The sequence below is a fragment of the Eulemur rufifrons genome, chromosome 29, assembly GCF_041146395.1.
Source record: "Eulemur rufifrons isolate Redbay chromosome 29, OSU_ERuf_1, whole genome shotgun sequence".
NCBI classification, from domain to species: Eukaryota; Metazoa; Chordata; class Mammalia; order Primates; family Lemuridae; genus Eulemur; species Eulemur rufifrons.
The window spans coordinates 16,595,552-16,616,611 of record NC_091011.1 but is presented as its reverse complement, the minus strand read 5'-3'; the positions used below and the strand labels follow the sequence as shown (position 1 = coordinate 16,616,611).

The 21,060-nt window shown below is 40.8% G+C and overlaps 1 protein-coding gene across 1 annotated transcript in view; it reads right to left on the bottom strand.

Annotated features, from left to right (window-relative positions):
* AMPH (amphiphysin) overlaps positions 1 to 21,060 on the bottom strand; it is a 230,566-nt gene that overhangs the window by 12,819 nt on the left and 196,687 nt on the right. The gene's annotated exons all lie outside the window — the stretch shown is intronic.

The window sequence follows — 21,060 nt, the reverse complement described above, 5'->3', positions numbered from 1 at the left end:
TGAAACTGCTGAAAATATTTCAGGCCTTTGATATTCAATGCTATCAAACTTTTCTCTTCATTCCAAATGTTAACAGAAACACCTCTATCCTATCTTCTACCAAAACTGTACTATCTCTTAGCCAAATATATTTATGCTGGAAAACATCTAAATGAAAGAGAGACTTAAAAAGTTCTCCCTGCCCTTGGGCACATGCTGTTTGCTACATCCACAGGGTCTGTGAGGCACAAGCACCAAGGTTACTGCTAACTTGTCTACTCATCACACAGAAATCACAAAGACCAGCACAGAACCTTCTTGGAGATGGCGAGCAGTGGCTCTACTTGGCAACACCACACATCCCTCACTGCTTTCTCATCTTCTGCCTCAACAGTCTCCTTGCCGGAAAGCAGTATGATTCTGGCATTCATGTCAGGGTCCTTTAAACACTAGTAACTGCATTAGCAACATTTTCTGGAAAAGGAATATCATGAATGCAATGCAACAACAGCCTGGATATCAATTCTGCAGAACAGGGAAACACAACTGGGTGACAGAAACTAGCCAGTCCCTCTAGGAGAAGGTGCTGTGAAAGTAAGTCAGCAAGGACTGAGGCCTCACACGTGTAAGAGTTTGGACACACTGCAGGAGAATTTGTAATCTCTGAGGTTTATGTCTGTCTTATTTATTTATTGCTTGTTTTCTAGGTAATATGAGCTCTGAACAATGCCTGAAAAGCAGCCTGCCAATCATGCAACTCTTCTGGGTGAGGACAACTAAAGACACTTTCATTCTCCTTCTCCCAGTGTGAAAATCCATGCTTATTTAGAGCTAACTGAAATAGCTATTCTTTTGCTTAAAAAATAATGGGTACCATGGATTTTAAAATAACTTAAAAAAAATTTATGGTAACCTTTTAATATTTATTTTTATTCATTTTCTAAACATACAGGGCTTTGTTTATTTATTTTACAAGACATGGGATCATGTTTCTTAAAAAAATTATTCTAATGGCTAAATATACTCCTATCAATGAGCACTACTTGGTTTCCAGATTTTAAATGTTACATGTAACACTTTGAGAAAGATTTTTGGTTAGTAAAGAAACAATTATTTAGGCTACACTTTTAAATGATTTAAATACTAAGCACTGCCCTCTTTATTTACGTCTCCATTGAAGTTGTTTTTTGAGTTTCTGCTCCACATTTCATTATGAAAGATTTCAAGCAGAAAAACAGAAATAATCGTACAGCAAACATCCAGGTACTCCACCTGGGATGATCAATTGACAAGTTGTCATATTCACTTCATCACATGTCTTCCCACCCATCCATACTTATTTGCTTGATCTTTCAGTCCACTGCAATATATCTTCATAAAAAATTTTTCAGGAATCCAGTGGAAATTCTGTAGCCCTGTTTGATAACGTCTTTCTGCTGCTTTCACACATGACCAACTTTGGACTTGGGGTAGAATTACCCCAGTGTGCACTTTTGCTTTCCAAATCTGTATGTTGTTCTAACAGCTTCTCAGCTTTAATATTGATAAGGATAAGTTCTTAAATGTTCTTTTGCAGTGCTTTTCTATTTCCAATCTAGATGCTTGGAGAACTTTTTTCTTAAACTTTGAATTTAAAAATGTATAAGACTCCATTTAGATGCCAGTCTCTCCTCATTACGTTGGCCTTTTGTTGGTGCTTTCTCATGATGCACATGCAGGAATTCCATCAACTAGGAAAACTTCACCTCAAGCATGTTTTCCTCTGTAATACTGGTCACTATGGCTTCTAGAAAATTCTTCCAGTCTCTTCCCTAGGATGAGCAGCTACCCAGGAGTCATATGTTCACTCTGTGGCCTCTGGTCTTACCACCTTTGCTTGTGCTTTTCTTCATGTGTTGGGAGAACTCCTCCAGCTTGTCCTCATGTCCCCAAATCAATTGTCTCTGCTGCTGCTTTGGTCTTTACCACTTCTTGTGCAAATTTTAATTCTAATATCACACTTCCTCTCCTTCAAACCTTTTCTCAAATCACTGAGCTCTCTTTTCATCTGCCTCACATGTGACTCTCTTCTCTCATCCTCATCTGGTTTCACACATGAGGTCATCTTGAACTTTACTGACAACAAAAGGAAGACAATTTTGGAATTTTGTCTTTGTACTTTGGGTAATTTTTTTAAATTGTATGTTCTCTTAAGAAAATTTTAACTCTCTCTAGTATGCAATCCTTTCCTTTTCTTTTTTTTGTATTGTTCTACAGTTCCTATGCTATTTTTAAAATGTATTTATTTGCTTAATTATCTCAAATTAGGTAAAATCTCTTTAGGCCTGATGTTTCCAGGAGACATGGAAACATTTTCTTTGTTCTATTTTACTCACCATGGGGGGACTCTTAGATATTCTTTTCAGAACAGGAGCTGGAGAGGGATTTATCAGGTCTTCACATAAAACCACACCTGATTTGAATCCCCCAAATATATGTGTCCGAGGATGTTCTTGTGTGAGGGGAGCAGCAGGCCCCAAATGGCCTGGATGCTTCAGAAAGGTGCTCCTGCACTCACAGGGGGTGACGCCAGCTGCCTTCTATCTAGGGTGGGGATGGACAAAACTCCCACATATTCTATGCCCAGCCCAGCTATTATGCTTCAATGACCCCATTGATGCTTTGGTTTAAGAAAAGTCTCCATGTTGCCTAACATTCCTGTAATAAAGTACTACTGAAACTTTGACTTTGTGAAAATGTTCTTTTTCCTTTAAGTGTAAAAGCATTAAAAGGAAAATAAAAAACCTGGTAATAGCGAATCTCATTTTTGTGTGTGTGTGTAATTGTTCAGTGTTTTCAGTTTTCTCATACAATATTCATTTATATACCCTGATGATGAATTTCATTTTCTTTAAAATACTCCTGGGGTAAATGACACACATGATAAGTGAAGAATATAAGATGTATATATTTTAAATTTTAGCCAAATGATATCCTTCCATGGGTACAGGACAGTTTATACTAGAGTCAGAGTGTAGCTGTCTTGCTGGCATTTGCTCCTGCAGAGACACTTGACTAAAAGACCACTGAATTCTAGGCTTACCAATGGACCCCAAACAGGGAGAATAATAATTCTGATTTATGGATGGGCTTCTGCTCACCAGCTTCAATATATGCATATTCTGAACGTAACCTGTGGGAGAAACTGACATTTACTATGAATCTACGATTTTCCGGGCACTACCTATCAGGTGGTTTACATTTATTGCACATTATTCTTCTAACGACCCTATTAGATATTACTACATTTTCTAGATAAGTCAACTAATACTTAGAGTTTAAGTATCTCACCCAGTCAGTAAACCAGGATTGAAACAATCTGACTGTGTAAGTTCTGTGTTTTTTCACACCAACCCACATTCAAGAAGACAACACACCTGTCAAATCAGATTCCACAGCAACCTTGGGACCGGAAATACTTCTTACAAACCCATTGGTTCCCAAGCATGCACTGTTTGACAAAGAATGTGAATGTATTCTTATTAACAGCCAAAAACTTACACTCTTGGAATGCTACTCCTTAAAATGAGATGCATAGATTATAAATTTTTTCTTTATTCATGTATATGTACTGTCTGGGCACCTAAGCACACGTGTCACAAAGTCCCTCTTAATCCATAGCAAATTATAAGATAAAAAGATATCAAGAAGAGGTTGGTTTGACAGACTTTATCTACTTTATTTTTGTCAATCGCCCTGTAGGTTTCATTGTTGGGAAAGATACATATACCACGGGAAGATGGAAAAGGCCAACTGGGCTTCACCTGGATTTTTCCACTGCAATACAGTTACAACTGAGAGCATTTAGAAACTGGACACTTGGACGTTCACAGCTATTTTTACAAGTTACAGATTAATATGATCCCAAAGCTGGAAGGACCACAGTGCCCAGCGTTCTCATTTCCAAGTGAGGAAATATGATGAAGTGGAAGTAGCGCTGGAGACAGAGCTGGAGATTCAGTTCCAACCCGTCCACTAAATCAGCTGTGGAGCTGAGTGAGCCCCTTTGTGCCTGGCCGTGTAAACTCACCAGGAACAGCAACAAAGGGAGATAAATACAGTGGGAATTCTAGCTCCAGGCCACCGTTGCCTTTTCCTGCCCATCTCTAATTCTGGATCCAACCTGAGCTCTTGACTTGTACAAAGATCCTGGCATCTTTACGAAAATACAGGATTTTCTTCAGCATCTAATTTAAAGAAGAGCCCAGGAGGCAGCTAGTGTCTACAGGTCATCATTATGGCCCCACAGAGAAGATTCCTGGACTAAGACACAGGCTGGTGGCTGCTACACCTCTTCACATTAACTGTATTTTCCTTCGGCGTGACTGCAGGGGTGAGAGCTCTCTCATGGAACACCACGCCCCCCAGTGACATTCCTTACGAAGGTGGCCCCTGGTATTGCAAAGTTCATTGGACACATGTATGTGCTTCCTTTCCAATAAAGGAATTTAGTGGGGTTCCCCCTACCCCTGACCTTCATATCAACTATCTTTTTCAATTTCCCCTCCTAATGTTGCCTGAGGTCCCGTCATAAACTCTCAGCAACCAGGTCCCAGTGAGACTCAGCTGCAGCAGCAGTGTTGCCATGGCAACATCTGTCAGAACTAGCTCCATGACTTTCTTTAAAAATTAAGGTCTTCTGCAGAGATGCCAAAATTAATGAATTTTGGGTGAATTTGGCCTTTTGAGGTCATGGCAGAATCTCCAATAATGATACATACATATCAGTATTTAAAGATTTAATTAGTGGTTTATATGCAAAGTCTATCATAGAGGTAGATAGGAGTGGATTTATCTTTTGAAGCAAAGGTAAATAGCGTGTATTGTGCTCTCTCAGAGATAGGGAGATGAACAAATACTAGTTTCTGGAGCAGTCACAGTGGGGGTTGCAAATAGTTTGTTAAAAATGTTGTTTAAGGAAAAATGCCTTTACAGCACAGTAAACATTTCCCCATGTCTGGCTACATAATCGTTGAATGATATGCAAAGCATTGGCTGCAGCTCAAACGGCCTTCTTGTAAGTGGGCCCAGGCTCGGGCTGGCGGAGGCAAAGGTGGGCTGCCAAACACACCCAGAGACCAGACCGAGGAATGGTGATCTGCAAATCACCTGAATGCCATCGTGCCCTGTTGACAAAACTTCCAATCCTGACCCTGCCAAGCACCACATACACCTTACTAGGCAACCCGTGACCCGACCAGATGGCAGTGCAGGCCCTCAAACTCGAGGAGGGGTAGGCAGCTGCCAGTTGCACCTGGAAGACCTGACTGATGATTCCAGATTTCACAGTCTCTGAATCATCCCTGGCATTGGTACATAAAACCTGCTCCATGATGATGTGTCATCCCAGTGGTCTAGCAAACAGAGGCGGGAAAAATGCCATAAACAAAGGGTGCTCTTGTTAACACAAGGGATTTGAAAATCCTTATTCTTAAAAAATGAATTATAGATTTTTGACAGCAGAAAGTACACTCAGAGATTATTAGGTACAGCCATCCTAAAGGAGAGATAAGAAAACTAACACAGAAGGGTACAATGATCTCCCCAAGGCCACCTCACTGGCTAGCCATGGTGTCAATTCTCCATACTCCTAATTCAGGGTCTCTCCAATACATCCCGTTTGATACTTGCTGCAAAATCAAGCAAGTATCAAAGTGGAGCATCATGACACACTGGCTCTAAGAAGCTCAAGGTTGAAACAAGAGTTTCTGTTTCATTTCGACCCTGTAGACACAAACCAGGAATATCTGCAAGTCTAGGCAATAGTTGGGGAAAGTCTTAGTGTCAGTAGGGAAAGATTTGTGAACCTAATGGCTTTAGTTATATGTAGTATGAAATTACTTGATAAATGCACTTTTATAAAACCTGCTCTTTTTAAAAGCACAGCATTTGGAGTAGTCAGGAGATGGATATCTGTGGATTAAAATGCCAGGATTTGGATTCTATGTCATCACTTTCAAGGAGTGTGATCTTGGTTAAACCACTTAATCTCTCTATACCTGTTTCCTTAATCTGTAAAATGCAGTAATAATGCATAAATAATGTCTATTTCATGGGAACAGTGTGAGAGAATGCATGGGAAATGCTAGCATTCAGTAGCATCTATCACAACCACTTGGCCCCATTGACCCTAATGTAACTATCTGGGTATGCTGGTCACACTGCCTTTCCCTTCAGGCCACATACAGTAATGCTCACCGGCAGCCTTTGAGAAAGCAATTTCCCAGGGAAAATGAAGGGATCTCTGATGTCAAGTCAAGCACTTTTTCTGGATCATACTTAGGTGGTAGCTCATGTCCCTGGAGGCCGAATGAGGAATGATTCACACAAACGGCCTTTCCACCCTGGAGGTGATGAGGGGAGGGAATGAACAAGAAAGGGCAAAAAGTGGACATGCATGGTACTGGCACAAAAACAGGGACACAGATCAATGGAACAGAACTGAGAACCCACATATAAAACCATCCTCATATAACCATCTAATCTTTGACAAAGCAGAAATACACTGGAGAAAAGAATCCTTATTCAATAAATGGTGCTGGGAAAACTGGATAGCCACATGTAGAAGACTGAAATAGGATACACACCTTTCACCTCTCACAAAAATCAACTCATGTTGGATAACAGACTTAAACCTAAGGTGTGACACTATAAGAATTCTAGAAGAAAACGTTGGAAATACTCTTCTAGATATTGGCCTAGGCAAAGAATTTATGAAGAAGACCCTAAAGGCAATCACAGCAATAACAAAAATAAATAAATGGGACCTGATCAAATCAAAAAGCTTCTGCACAGCCAAAGAAACTAGCACGAGAGCAAACAGACAACCTACAGAATGGGAGAAAGTATTCGCATGCTACACATCCTATAAAGGGCTGATAACTAGAATCTATTTAGAACTCAGGGAAATCAGCAAGAAAAAATCAAACAACCCTATCAAAAAGTGGGCAAAGGACATGAACAGAAACTTTTCAAAAGAAGACAGAATAATGGCCAACAAACATATGAAAAAATGCTCAACATTTCTAATCATCAGGGAAATGCAAATCAAAATCACAATGAGATATCACTTATCCCCAGTGAAAATGGCCTTTATCAAAGAGTCCCAAAACAATAAATGTTGGCATGGATGTGGAGAGATAGGAACACTCATACACTGCTGGTGGGACTGCAAACTAGTACAACCTCTGTGGAAAGCAATATGGAGATACCTCAAAGAGATACAAGTAGGTCTTCGATTTGATCCACCAATCCCATTATTGGGCATCTACCCTAAAGAACAAAAGACATTCTATAAAAAAAGACACCTGCACTCAAATGTTTATAGCAGCACAAATCACAATTGCAAAGATGTGGAAACAACCCAAGTGCCCATCAATACATGAGTGGATTAATAAAACGTGATATATGTATACCACGGAGTACTATTCAGCTACAAGACCATGGAGTACTATTCAGCTACAAGAAACAATGGTGATATAGCACCTCTTCTATTTTCCTGGATAGAGTTAGAACCCATTCTACTAAGTGAAGTATCCCCAGAATGGAAAAATAAGCACCACATGTACTCACCATCAAATTGGTTTTAACTGATCATCATCTAAGTGCACATATAGTAATAACATTCATTGGGCATCAGGCAGATGGGAGCGGGGAGGAGGGGATGGATAGCTACACACCTAATGGGTGTGATCGCACAGTCTGGGGGATGGACACACTTGAAGCTCTGACTCAGTTGGCGGGGGGGGGGGGGGGGGCGGGGAAGGGCAATATACGTAACCTAAACATTTTTACCCCCACAATACGCTGAAATAATAAAAAAAAAAGTGGACATGGAACTGCAACACACGTGGTCTGGGTGCTCAACTGCAGGTTATCCATGGACTACACAAATCCCAGCACTCTCTCCGCAGGGGGAGGGAGCCGAGACAGTACAACACATCTCTAAGTCTCTTCCGGGTCTAAATTCTGATTTATGGGGTGGGGCTGGGCTTCACGTTGGGTGGGGGTGGGGGAGCTTTATTGTCTAAACAGAGTTGTCTTTTTAATATTTGAATGGGTCTAGTCTTATACAGGCTACCAACTGTGCTGATGGCCAGGAATGCATTCAGCGAAGGCTTATGAATATGGCCCAACACACTAAAGACAGAAAAAGAGTTATTATCCTGAAGGTAATATGACCAAAGTCATGTTAAAGACATCTATTAATAGCTAAAGCACTAGCTTTAGTATGTGACAAAAAGTATATGCCGAGGCACACACAAAATCATCATGTAATTACAGACTGCATGATTCTATTTATATGAACTATCCAGAATAGATAAATCCATAGAGCTAGAAAGCAGATTGGCATGTACCAAGGGCCAGGGGAGGGGACGATGGGGAGTCACAATTTGGGGTGACGAAAATGCTTTGGAACCAGATGGAGGTGATGGTCAAACAACATTGTGAATGTATTAAATGTACTAAACTCTTCACTTTAAAATGATTAATTTTACATTATGTGAATTTCACCTCAATAATGAAAAGGTACATGCGCAAAGTAACATTTCCATTTGGTGTTCCATTGTGATCTACTCACCTTAGCCTTAAGATTATTTAAATAATAAATGAAGGGAAAAATAGAGTTGAATTTTTTACTATTGTTATAATTAAAAAGAGAATTGATTTTAAAAAAGTATATAGACAATGCCAGGAAGTTGGAAAGATACAGATTTAGGCTTTGAGGGAAACTGCCTCAATTCTGAAAAGTTCTCATCAAACTCCTATTTTGGACAGCAGCACAGACTTCATCTTCCTCAGTGTTTTAAAATGGGTCCACTGAGTTGGCGCCCATGCTACTCAGTGTATGCCTAATGCCACAGTGCCCGTGGCTGTGAGCAGGGTTGGAGACACATCACGAAATCCCCAGAACAGAGCCTGACACCCACAGAGGACGCACATGTCTGTCTACTGAGCGAAAGAGGAAATGAGCACCTCAATTTTATTCAAGGAGACAGAAATATTCCTAGCAAGATGAAGTTGATAGACCATAGTCTAGCAATTCTGATGTGTATACACTAGTCAGTTTAAATTGGTCTTGACAAGTCAACTTAAGTTTGGTGAAATATTTAAAAACCAAAACACAGCAAAGACAAAAGTAATCCCCCATGTAATGGGTCAATAATGTTTCGGCTTCCAGGATTCTGCAACAATTCTAAAAACATCTTTAATCAGTCTTTTTGCCATTTGTATGTTTTGGAAACTATGCTACACCTAAATTTAATTACAGCACATTATTTTTTGAAAAAGAATAGGCAAAAAAAGAACATTGGTATGCTTTACATCATTTGAGCAAAAAATAGGAGCTGACAGAAATTTAGGGAAATTAGAAGGGCCCTCTCTGTAAGAAAATGGAATAAACGTGGGTAAAAGTGTCTTTTTGAAAAGAAGTGGCATAATTAAAAATGAAGTAACTATGATAAACTGTAACCAAAAAAATACAGCATTAATTAGCTCTGCACTACTTTTTATCTGCTTTTTAACCTAATTCTCTGATGGTATATACTGAAACAAATATTTAAGTCACTTTTTTCCTAAAGAGTATTTTCATTATTTACATACCATATAAACATCCGGAAAAGGTAAAATAAGAGTATTGTTTTTTAAAATGCATCTTGTAGACATATTGTTAAACCTTGTTGTTCTCGGGAATCACTAAAGACATTAGCTATGTAAGAAATAAAACAACAGACAAGGGCACGGCTGCCCCAAGCATCCTCACGCGGAGCTGGCAGGGGCCTCAGCAGATGAGCGAGCACGCAGGGCTGTGGCTGTGGCCCCCTGACTGGGCAAGGCCACCTCCATGAAGGGGAAGAGCGAGGGACAGCTAAACAGGGCCGCCGCACCCCCTGCTCACAGCGCTGCTTGTCCCCCTTGCTGGGCGGGAAGAAGAGCCACAGCTCCAAGCTACAGGAACTGCACCACCTGGACCAACAGGATGACCTGTACCTGGACAGCGCCAATAACATTTGTTTTGTCACCTCTACAGCAGATCAAAGAGTGCATCAAATGTACATTATTTCAGCATAGATAATGAACACAAGAATTTCTATGCAGATTTTGGACTGCTCAATCTGGCAATGGTTTACAGACACTGTTGCAAAATAAATAAGAAATTAAAGTCCAATACAATGTTAAGGAAGAAAATAACTCACTTTACTGCTGTGATCAGAGAAAACAAGCAAATGCTGCTTTCCTTGTTGGATGTTATATGGTTCTTTCAAGGGGAGAAGCAGCAACTGATGTTGGCCCAGGCTGCGGGTCATGCATAGGGAAAGCACTATCAAACCAGCAGGTCGCCCTGGAGCCCTGATCCCTCACAGCAGTGACCCTTCTTCCTGCTGGGGGAGCTGATGGCCCACAGTCCCCCTGGCACCTCTGGGCCCCTGTGGGCTGCAGATGGAGCCCCAGGAGCAAAAGGGTTTCTTGGGAAAAGATGTAACGTAGCATCACCGGCATCCTGGTTCATCCTACTATGGTCATTTTCACTCCTGACCAACTGGAGCTCTCACTCAGTGCACACGGCTCCCATCCAGCTGTCCTGCACTCTACGTTCATGGAAGAGGATGTCTGTATGATAAGAGGAAGTGGCTTTCTCCAATTCCTGGGCCAGCTCCTCGGCCAGGTTCTGGTAGATGTTTCTTATCTCCTGAGCCCAGTTTATCTTTTCTGACAGGATGGCCAGTCTCTTCCCGGTCTCCAAGCAGTGAACTTCCTCCTCTGTGAATTCACTCTCAGGTCCCACCACATGTTGTTGCTCCAAAGCAGCCAGTGTTGTAGCCTCACCTCGAGCTCCTAGACCTCCCCATTTAGCTGTGCATTGTCTTCCTGCAGAGAGGCCTCCTGGGCTTGCAGGGTTTCAGTTTGTTCTTCCAGATCATCGCAGTTAGCTGGCTATTTCTCTAATCTCCTCTTCAGGACTTTCCAGGCATGTGGTTAAGTCACCATCGTCATGGAAACTAAGCAGAGGGACTTCTGGTGGGGACTCTGGGTGGTCATTCATGAGGGTGGGCAGCTGCAGGGGGCTGAGCAGGGTGTGGGCCAGGGATGACCGTCGTCTCATGTGACCACCTGCAGTCTGGTTCATTACTGCCCTTGTGCTCTCCAGCCTTCCCTTCTTCTCCTTGTCCTGCTTCCATCTAGCAAGGACTTAGTGGTAACATTCTTCACACTGCTGCTGAAGGTCAGTGTCAACATCCAAACCCACCACAGTCTTCCTCTAAAGATGTCCATTGTGCTGGGAAGCACGTGAGACATGTTGTGTGTCCAGCACCTGGGGAACTTCAGAAGGCAGATATTTCTCTCTTTCTTTGGTCAAGTCAGCCATGCCCTGTAAGGAATACATGCTTGTCCCAGGTAGAGCTGCCAAGCAGAGGGTTTGGAGCCACAGAGGATGGGCCTTCCCCAAGAGCAATGGAGAGCCAGTGTCAGGCTTTGGCCCAGTCATGGCTTGGGCTTTTGGTCCACCTCACCCCAACCTGAACCCCTTTGGGCCGGCTCTTCCCCTCATCTTCCTGAGATGCCTCACTTCACTCTAAAGACCACCAGAAGAGGGCACACCAGGACCTGCCAGAACCCCAGGGCTCCTGGCACTTACCCCAGGCTTTTGAACATCACCAGCAGAACAGCCCATAGCTGGTCCAGGACTAGCTGCAGAGACATTTGGGCGCAGGCAGCAGGCCCTCTGTGCCTCCGAAGCTCTCTGCAGCCCCACCTCTGCTTGCCAGTGGCCTGTGGGCCACAAGTGACCTCAGGAGGCCCTATGGATTGTTCTGTCACTAACACAAACAAGTGCCTGGCAACCAGGGCAGAGTCTCCGTTGGGGTGAGGGAGGGGAGGCCACCCATGATCTAGGAAACTGTGTCCCTCACTTTGCTCTGCAAACAGAAAGTGACATTAGTTATCATCACTCATCACTGTGGAAAGAGCTCACAATAGTCCGTAGCTGGGGACACTCCAGGACCCACCTGGCCTTAGAGCACAGATAGAGTGTCAGAACTGAGCCATGCCACAGGCCGGTGTCTGCACATGATCCTGTCAGGGCAGCGTGGTGCTCCCTTCCCTGGGGCAGGCCCATTACCCTGATTTCAAGTTTCCTTTTCCTGTAGGGAGGCCTGGTCCTGCCTACAAAGGGCCCAGGGACTGGCCCCTCTGAGGCTCCCTCTCTCCTTGTGTTTGGTCAGTGCTGGCACACAGGGCCACAGGAATGAAGGGTCTCCCCAAAGATGTTAACCAAGACACCTGGACTTCAAGTGTAAGAACTCGAGAGAAATGGACTGGAAAGCACATGATCTTACACTTTCAAGGATTTTCTGTGGATCCAGTGTGTCCCCATGCAATCCCAGGATCCTGCATGTGGCAACACAGCTGTGGGGGAACAAAGAGACCCAGGTCCCCTCCATCACGTGGCCCTGCCACGCACAGCTCATGCCTCCTCAGGTGGACCCAGGGACAGTCTCCAAAGTCATCTTTAGAAGGTCCATCGGAGGCCTCAGTTCACCACCTTGGACTGTGTTAAAATGCAACTCACTCTCATATATCTTTATGGAACATGGGATCAGGGACCCATTGTCAATCCTTCAGAGTCCCCACGAGCAGATCTGCCCCAGAATCTTTACTCTAGAGGGAAATGGGAAAAATATCAGCTCAGGCCAGCCTGGAGGTCCTGAGGGCACCAGGACTCAGGCTGCAGGAGGCTCATAGATGGAGAGAACAGGGAATCTGACCAGCATGGTCATTTTAAGGAGGAAGTGGCTAAAGGAGAGCTGTTTCTTTTTGTATTTTTCAGCATATACGTATAAATTTTTTGGTCAGTTTTAGGTTTTAAGAAAACTGACTAGAACATAGCAAGCATTCACATACAGCCCTTTGCCTCTCCACATACTGGCCCTGTGATGGACATCCTGGAGTCCATAAATTATATAAAGTATGTTCCCAGGCCGTAAGAGAATTTAAATTAGAAACCTATAACAAAAAGATATCTGGAAAATCTTCTAACATTTGGGAACTAGTTATACACTTCTAAATACATAATTATTCAAGAGAAATCAAGGAGGAAATGAGAAAAGATTCTGAGCTGAATAAAATTAAAGTATAATATCCAGAAATCTGTGGGATGCAGCCAAAGCCATACTCAGAGGGAAATTTGTACACTGAAATATCTTTATTATAAAGCAGGGGAAAAAGGGGGCAAAATAAAGACCTCAGTTCCCACCTTTGGAAATTAGAAAAATAAGGATACCTTAAGTACAAAGTAAGCAGAAAAAAATAATAAAGAGCATAAACCAATGAGACAGAAGAAGAAGTAAAATAGAGAAAAATCAATAAAAGCAAAGCTGATTTTTTTAGACAATCATAAAAGTGGTAAATCTCAAGTCAGACTGATCAGGAAAAAGAAGAGATAGGAGAAAGACATTAACAAGATCAGGAATTAGAGTGGTAACATCATAACTGAATTCACATATATAAGAAGACAGTAAAGAGCTATTATATTAAAAAAACTTCCTGCTAACAAATGGAATTCCAGATATACAAATGATTTTATGGACAAAACGTATCAGTGCTCACTCAAGAAGAAATAGATAACCTAAAAAAGTTTGTATCTATTAAAGAAGTTTATTTTGGTTAAAAATCTTGAGCAAAGCAAACTCAAGACTCACACGGGTTAACTAATGAATTCTCCCTAACAACTAAGGAAGAAATAACACTAAACGTAACAAACTCTTCATGAACATTGAGGATGAGGAAATATTTCCTATCTTAACCTTTAACATAATTAAGCATGGACCTAAAACCAAAACCAGGCATTAAAACAAAAAACTGTAGGCTGATATCTCTGCGAATATAGATGCAAAAATTCATAACAAACTTTTACGCAAATCGAAACCAAAAATATGTGACTAATGAGATTGATTCCAGGAATAGAGGGTTGGTCTAACATTTAAAAATCAGTCAATATTATTCACCATATTAACAGACTGAAAAAGACTATGAAATCATCTCAACACAGAAAAAGCATTTGAAGAAATCCTACTTAACATTCCTGATTAAAAAAAAAAAAGAAAAAACTCTAACGACTAGAAATATAATAGAAGGGAACTTCTTTAACCTTTTAAGGAACATGTACCCAAAACCCATTGTTAACATTAAACTTAATTGTGCATGATTAAATGCTTTCTTCCTCAGACCAGAAATAATGCAAGGATATCTGCTTTCATACCTTATTTTCAAAATTATAGTAAATATTCTAGCCAGTATGATCAGGGAAGAAGAAGAAACAAAAGTCATCCACATTGGCAAGGAATAACTAAAACTTTCATTATTTGCACACCACGATCATCTATGTAGAACATGACATAGAATCCACAAAAGCATCCCTAGTATGAACAAATGAGTTTAACGAGTTGCAGGATACACAATCTATATATGAAAATTCATTGTATTTCTAATAATCACAACAAATAATTGGAAACTGAAATTTAAAAAACATCATTTACATTAGCATCCATGTATGTGGAACAGGGATAAATCTTTCAAAAGATTTATGCTAAATATGATCATACATTTTACTTATACATGTGTTCTAAAGACAATAAATTGTGCAACTATTTTATTTAAAGAGTCAATTATCTTTTAAAGTGATATAAATAAAAAGAAAAACTATGTTTTTATGTAAAAAAAAAAAGTAATAATCAAACTTTTCTTGACAGCCCCAGGTTTCTTTGGCAGCCACTGCTAAAGTTTCCTGTTTTTGAAATTACTCTTGCCCTTTTTTTTTTTTTTTTTTTTTTAAGAAAACCACCACAAACTTATCTCCAATGAAATGCACACCGTCAAAATCTGAACTAATAACTGTGTGGTAACATTTCAGCAGTAAAAAAGATTACCTGAAAAGGTCGTGTCAACCGAGTCTTGACTGATGGCAGCCGCAGCCGGTCATTAATTAACGCCAGAAACACAATGGGGATTTTTGCTTTTACGACTAAATATCACATATCTAGTTACAGAAGAGGTCTTTTTTTCAGAAAAAAATAACTCCAATATTATGTTAGATTATTATGACCAGAAGAAAGAAGCTATAAATCTACTTTAGAAAACAAAAATACATCCTCTATGATACTATTCTCCCAAGTCTAAGGGAGAACAAGAGCAAGAGTTGATTACACCCAAGGACGCCATTCGAAACATGGGAGGCAGCCACTATTGATGGGCGTTAGGGAAACTGAATTGGTGTAAACTTCTCCCTCTTAGTTACCACTATTACTGTTATTTTTCAGTCCATACGGAGAGATGAACTTGAATTTTTTTTTCTCTTTGGAGAGGGTGGATCACACTGCGAGCTCTGCACCTACTGTTCTTCCCTCACCCGTGTGTCTTGGGAGGGGTTTGATCCTTCCTAACACTCTCTAAATTGCCTTATAGGTCACAGGGAATCAAAATTTTTGATTCTCTAAAGTTCACCTATAAGCTGTAGGAGATAAAGCATTTTCAGAATGAAGAATTCTTCCAAATATCTCCTTACCTCGTATCAGAGAAGCTGGTTTTAGTGATGGTCGATGCTTGTGCCATAGTTTGTTGAATATTTTTCATACTACCATTAGTTAAAAAGATTATAAATTATACACATGTAGTAGTATACATATAAAATACTCATTTAGCCTTACACTGAATAGTCTGGGACATGGAATCAATGTTCTAGTTTAAAAACACTGGTGAAGATGAAGTCTGTGCTGCTAGGAGTTTGATGAGAACCTGCCAGAATTGAAGCAGTTTCCCTCAAAACCTAAATCAATGTATTTTTTAACTCCTTGGCATCATCCATATTCTTTGTAGAAATCAATTCTCTCCTTAATTATAACAGTAGTCAAAAATTCAACTCTATTTTCCCCTCCTTTGTTATTTATATAATCTTAAAGCTAAGATCAGCAGACAGATCACAACTGGGCACCAAATGAAGATGCCCCATCTGCACTGAGTTGCTGAGGTCACCAGTGAATCTGGCAGTGACAGGCAGAAAAAGCGGGACACGGCACTACCTGGTCTAAAGTCCACGCAAGCAGCACTTCTAGGAGAGATTAATCTAGCTGAATACATTTCTGATTTTCCCTACCAGGACTTGGTCCAACTGTGTATTTTTAAATGTAAAATACGATATTTTTTCTTGAGACATTCTTAATTGAATTATATCCTGTCACTATCTTGCCCTATTATTTATTTTTCGACTCTAGTAATAAACTCTTGATTTGATGGATGACCTACCCTTTTCCCTGTAAAATGACCTAAGGCACCAACAGCATGAAACATAACTTTCATTTCTCTAGGTATCTAATCTAGGAGATTTTATTTTTGGTAATAGGGAAATCGGTTTTCCTATTTGTGTAGATTCCATGAAGGCTGCAGTAAACGGTATCCTGATTGAAATTCTTGGGAGACGTTTTACTGGATTTCATAAATAAACTACTTTTCACTCTCCCCGTGTATTTTGACCTCTCTATACTTTCATGGGTGTCACATTATCCAGTTCTACTTGGTGCATATTAGAGCTAATCCCAGTTTGTGATATAATCCCAGTGTTCTTTACAGCTACATGGATCAGGGTAAAAGCAGGTTTCCAGGCAGACAGATGGATCTCCGTTCTAGCACAAAATACGTCCTGAAGGTGCCTATTGTATTAACAGCCAGCAGCAGACTTGATTTGGAGCAAATGTTTGCTCACATAAGAATCCTTATAGGCTTATGAATTTGTGATAAAAGGGATTTCAATCCCTCATTGGGCCTTAACCAATCTACAAAACTGATATTATAAGTAATCAGTATGTAGACACAACCAACAAAGTTACTATCTTTCTGTTTATCACAGGCATGTTGCTCCCCAATGAAAAGCATCTCTCCAGCATCAACAGGTCTGATTACTTACAAGTTCTACTGTGAATGGGAGAGTCTCAAAAAGAATCAAGGCATCCTTTTGAGACAGCCATGTCTGTGGTTACATGACAGTTTTTTCCAGATCATAAGATCAGTTTTCCAGATATTTTAATTGTCAAAAAATGAAAGGGAACAGAAATGAAATTCTGTATGAACATGGAAGCCACAACAGACATGGAGCTTGTTTGCCCAAGTGAAGCACGAATGGGAGCCATGAGAGGGGTCATGAGATGAGCATGGCTGGGGCAGTGAGGCAGGTGCAGGGTGGGAGGGAGGTGGCGCTCACCCCTGCCTCCTCCACCGGCTCCTCAGCCCGAGTGTCCAGTCCAAGGTCCAGCCCAACAGCAGGGGTGGCAGCAGCGGGGGGCTCCTCTGCTTTCAGCTCTGTGGGTGGAGCCTGTTCAGATTCAACCTTAGAGTGTTTGTTTTGAGGATTAGAGGAAAAAGAGTCAACATGTGAATAGTTAACATTACAGAATACCTGACAATTAAGGTGTTCTCTGTTATCCCATAGGCAACTAGCTTCATGAAATCTGTGCTGGAAAAAAAGCCCCCCATTTGGCATCATGGGCCTGTACAGAACTAAAAAGTTGAGGAATAGAGTCTTATTAAGCTTTTAGCATCACCGCAAACTGTCATTTCCCTTTAAGTCAGGCCAAGGTTCACCATCCTGGCTCCTCATTTTACTAACTTGCAACATTTGGAATGTTTGCTTCCCTATGAGGTCTAGAAGAGATCCTAAAATGATACTTTCTGCTACTTAGCAGAGAGACAGGAAATCACAGGAGGCCCCACAACCAGCTGGAAGGGGTGAGGAAGAAATTACAGGACACACAGTTATGGGGCCTTTCAGTCCTGTCAATATGTGTTGCACCAAAAAAAAAAAAAAAAAAAAAAGTCAAGGGATCATCCCAATATTCAGATGAAAATGCATTCATTTGACCCAACAGGTCACCATGAAGCTAGTGCTTTACTTTGTAGGTTGGGAGGAACAGACCCAGCTCCCTGGCTACTAGCTCCCACAGTCATAGATACTTTGCTGCCTTGTCATCACTTCTGGTTTAGTCCTCTGTTCCCCTTCTCCCTCCAGTAAAATCCTTAGCAGTCAATGTATTTCATGAAATAAAGTGATTCTTTAAAGAACCACAGGGCAGTATTTTCCATGGCACCAATTAGACCCTTTCAGTTGTGTGGGCAGGGTGAGGTCTTTTTGTCCCACTGTCTCCTCTCTACACAGACACCATCCAGATTCCAATCATGCTCATGCTGAATCGAGACTCTGGCATCTCTTAGCTAAAGAGGTTTTCAGTTTTAAAATTAGCAATATAAAATAACAACAGGCCATTTAAAATACCAGTCAATGCATGTCTACTGAAAATATTCCCTTTTCCCATCCTTAATACAAATAAGCATATTTATCTAGCCTGATTATTTCATGGAATGAATTAGGGGGCTCATTGAGATCCTTTTCCATCAGAACATTTAAACTATAAAAAAGTTGAAAAGTGTATTCCTAGTGGAGTAAGAAGTCTCCATTTGATACTTTGGAGACATCAGTAACTTCTACCAGACTCTCACCATAAGCAACCAAAACCCCTGTCCATTTCTCCTGTATGTTCATCTAAGTCAGTGTGCATGACAAGTTCCACAGAGAAATGATGGCAAAGTTATGCTGAGATTATACAAAATGAATAATGACTAGCCACCTAGTGTTGGATAAAAGTACAAAATATTTGTCTTATGCGCCCCACCAAATTATTCATTGTGACGGATGCCACGATCACATCTCTATTCTTTTCAAAGGGCATAATAAAAGCAAAGGACACTTTTGGTAGGCAGGTGTGCAGAGAGTGGCTATTTTTATGGGCTTTTATAACCTTTTAAGAAGTGGTCTGACATCACTTTTAAGAAAGAATGAGATAAAATTCACTCTAATATGCTCTCAGGAGTCTTTTATGGGAAAAACTTCACTTTTATTGTTCAAAAAGAATTATCTTCATAATGGAACATGTTTTTTCATAGCAGCGAACTGTGACTATAAGCATTTGGGGTATGATCTTACCATGTGGGAAGCCAAGGGCGTGTGCTATGAGAGCATGGCATCAGTGACCTGCACAACAAAGGTCACAGAGTAATCTACAAAGCCCCGAGAAACCCGTGAGCAGATGCTATTCCCCTGCAAGCTATTCCCCTGGAGGAAGTCACTCTGAAGCCAGATGAGGAGTCAAGAGAAATTTCAAAACATGAGTCAAATACATATATCAATGTACATTTTCCAAAATGCAAAGGCTAACTTAAAATGAAAAAGAAATTTGCACCAAAGACTGGGTTTGTTAGAAGTCTGAAGAAATTCTGAAGTCTTATATAAGGCAAGAATGAATAGCCAGGGTGATTTTATAAATGAGTCTAATTGCATTTGCTTCTTGAAATTGGACAAGGCAATGATAGTATGGGATGAAGAGACTGTAGGGATTGGTTATGTCCCCGTAAGTCACAACCTGTTTGACTGCATTACAAGATCACTATATTACAGCAGCACACCAAATATTATACTATGGCATTACTTCTTAACTTAAATTCCTGAGGCAAAAATGTAACTTACTAAATGATGAGGCAAATTTAGAAATAGAAGTCAACCTTCTATTCCTTTTAAGATAGTGTAAAACTGTAAATATTTTATCAAGATAGAAAACAAAGACAAATTGTGAGCAACATCTCAGAGAGAGATCTAAAATAGTCCTGTAGGAATGGTGCCCCATACTTTTCCTACAAGATGCCTCCCTTGGCAAACATTGCTAAGGGGTTGATACCAAGCCACAACTATTCTGCAGTGCTAGAAGTGATTTTCTATTGTTTGCTTGAGTAGCAGTCATTATACCTTCAGAGAAGAGGTGTACCCTTTACATATACTGGGGGCAGCAGACACCACAGTGGTTTAACTCTGAGAATCAGACATGGAATTTTTCCTTTACAGTAAATGAGTAGTGCAGCCGTGGAGCACATTTTCTGGTATCCTCTGTGCTAAGATGTAGGACAGGTCACTGCAGAGGAAGAGGAGATAAGCTGGGAGTCTATCACATCCAATATGGTGTTTGTCTTGTAGGCCTGCTTCTCCAATCCGGGAAGAGCTAATTTAGTGAGAATGGCCTTGGAGGCAGCTCTGGGCCCTGAGCAAGGACTGCTGATTCAAAAGGGTTTAAACTTGTACTCAAGGGATGTCCTGTGGGGCCATATGATGCAGGCTGGGAGACGCACCAGCTGACTACGAACTCCAACTCCCACCTTATTCAGAACCAGAACAATCAATGAACCACATGCTGGGGTGTTTTCCTGATCCTGGGAAGATCCTGTATAAGCACAGCTCACTGGGACACACATGTTGACTGATTTCCCAGTTCCTCAGAGGGCAGAGGAATCCTGCCAATATTAGCAGGATTTGCAATGCTGGGCATGACAAAGCCAAGTTCCCCAATGGAAAGGTGCAAGATGTCTGCTTCACAGAACAAGAGACGAGAAGCAAGATGTCTGAGGACAGGCATGGAAGCTCCTAGAGCCAGCTGTGGATGGCAGGGAAATGGTCAGAGAAACTTAAAAACCACTCAGTTCTAGGCCTAAATCTTTTGCATCAAAGTAGTAGATGTGACTTCAGTTATGACCAATTGCCTTTTCTATTATATCTGCATTTCTCAATTTTTCTTAATCTGCTCACAATTGATAATTAAAAATCTCACTCTCCAGCTCCATCACCTAGGCTGAGAATCACCAATGAACATGAAGAATGCATCTCTCTGGCTCCATTATTGACACTAATATATTTTGTATCTGAAACACCTAAATATCTATTGGCAGCCCACAGAGACTCTGCCTTTTACCTGCTTACCGAAAAGGCAAAATATGACAATCTATTGACAAGTATTAGAAACACACTTGCCTTTTGAAAAATATCAAATTAATTTTTAAGACAAACTTCTCAGAACAGAATTCCTTAATTAAAAATGAAATAGTCTAAAAAGAAAAATTCATTCTACTAAAACCCAATTCCGAGCAGGAGCTCGGATAATTATACACTATTCCCAT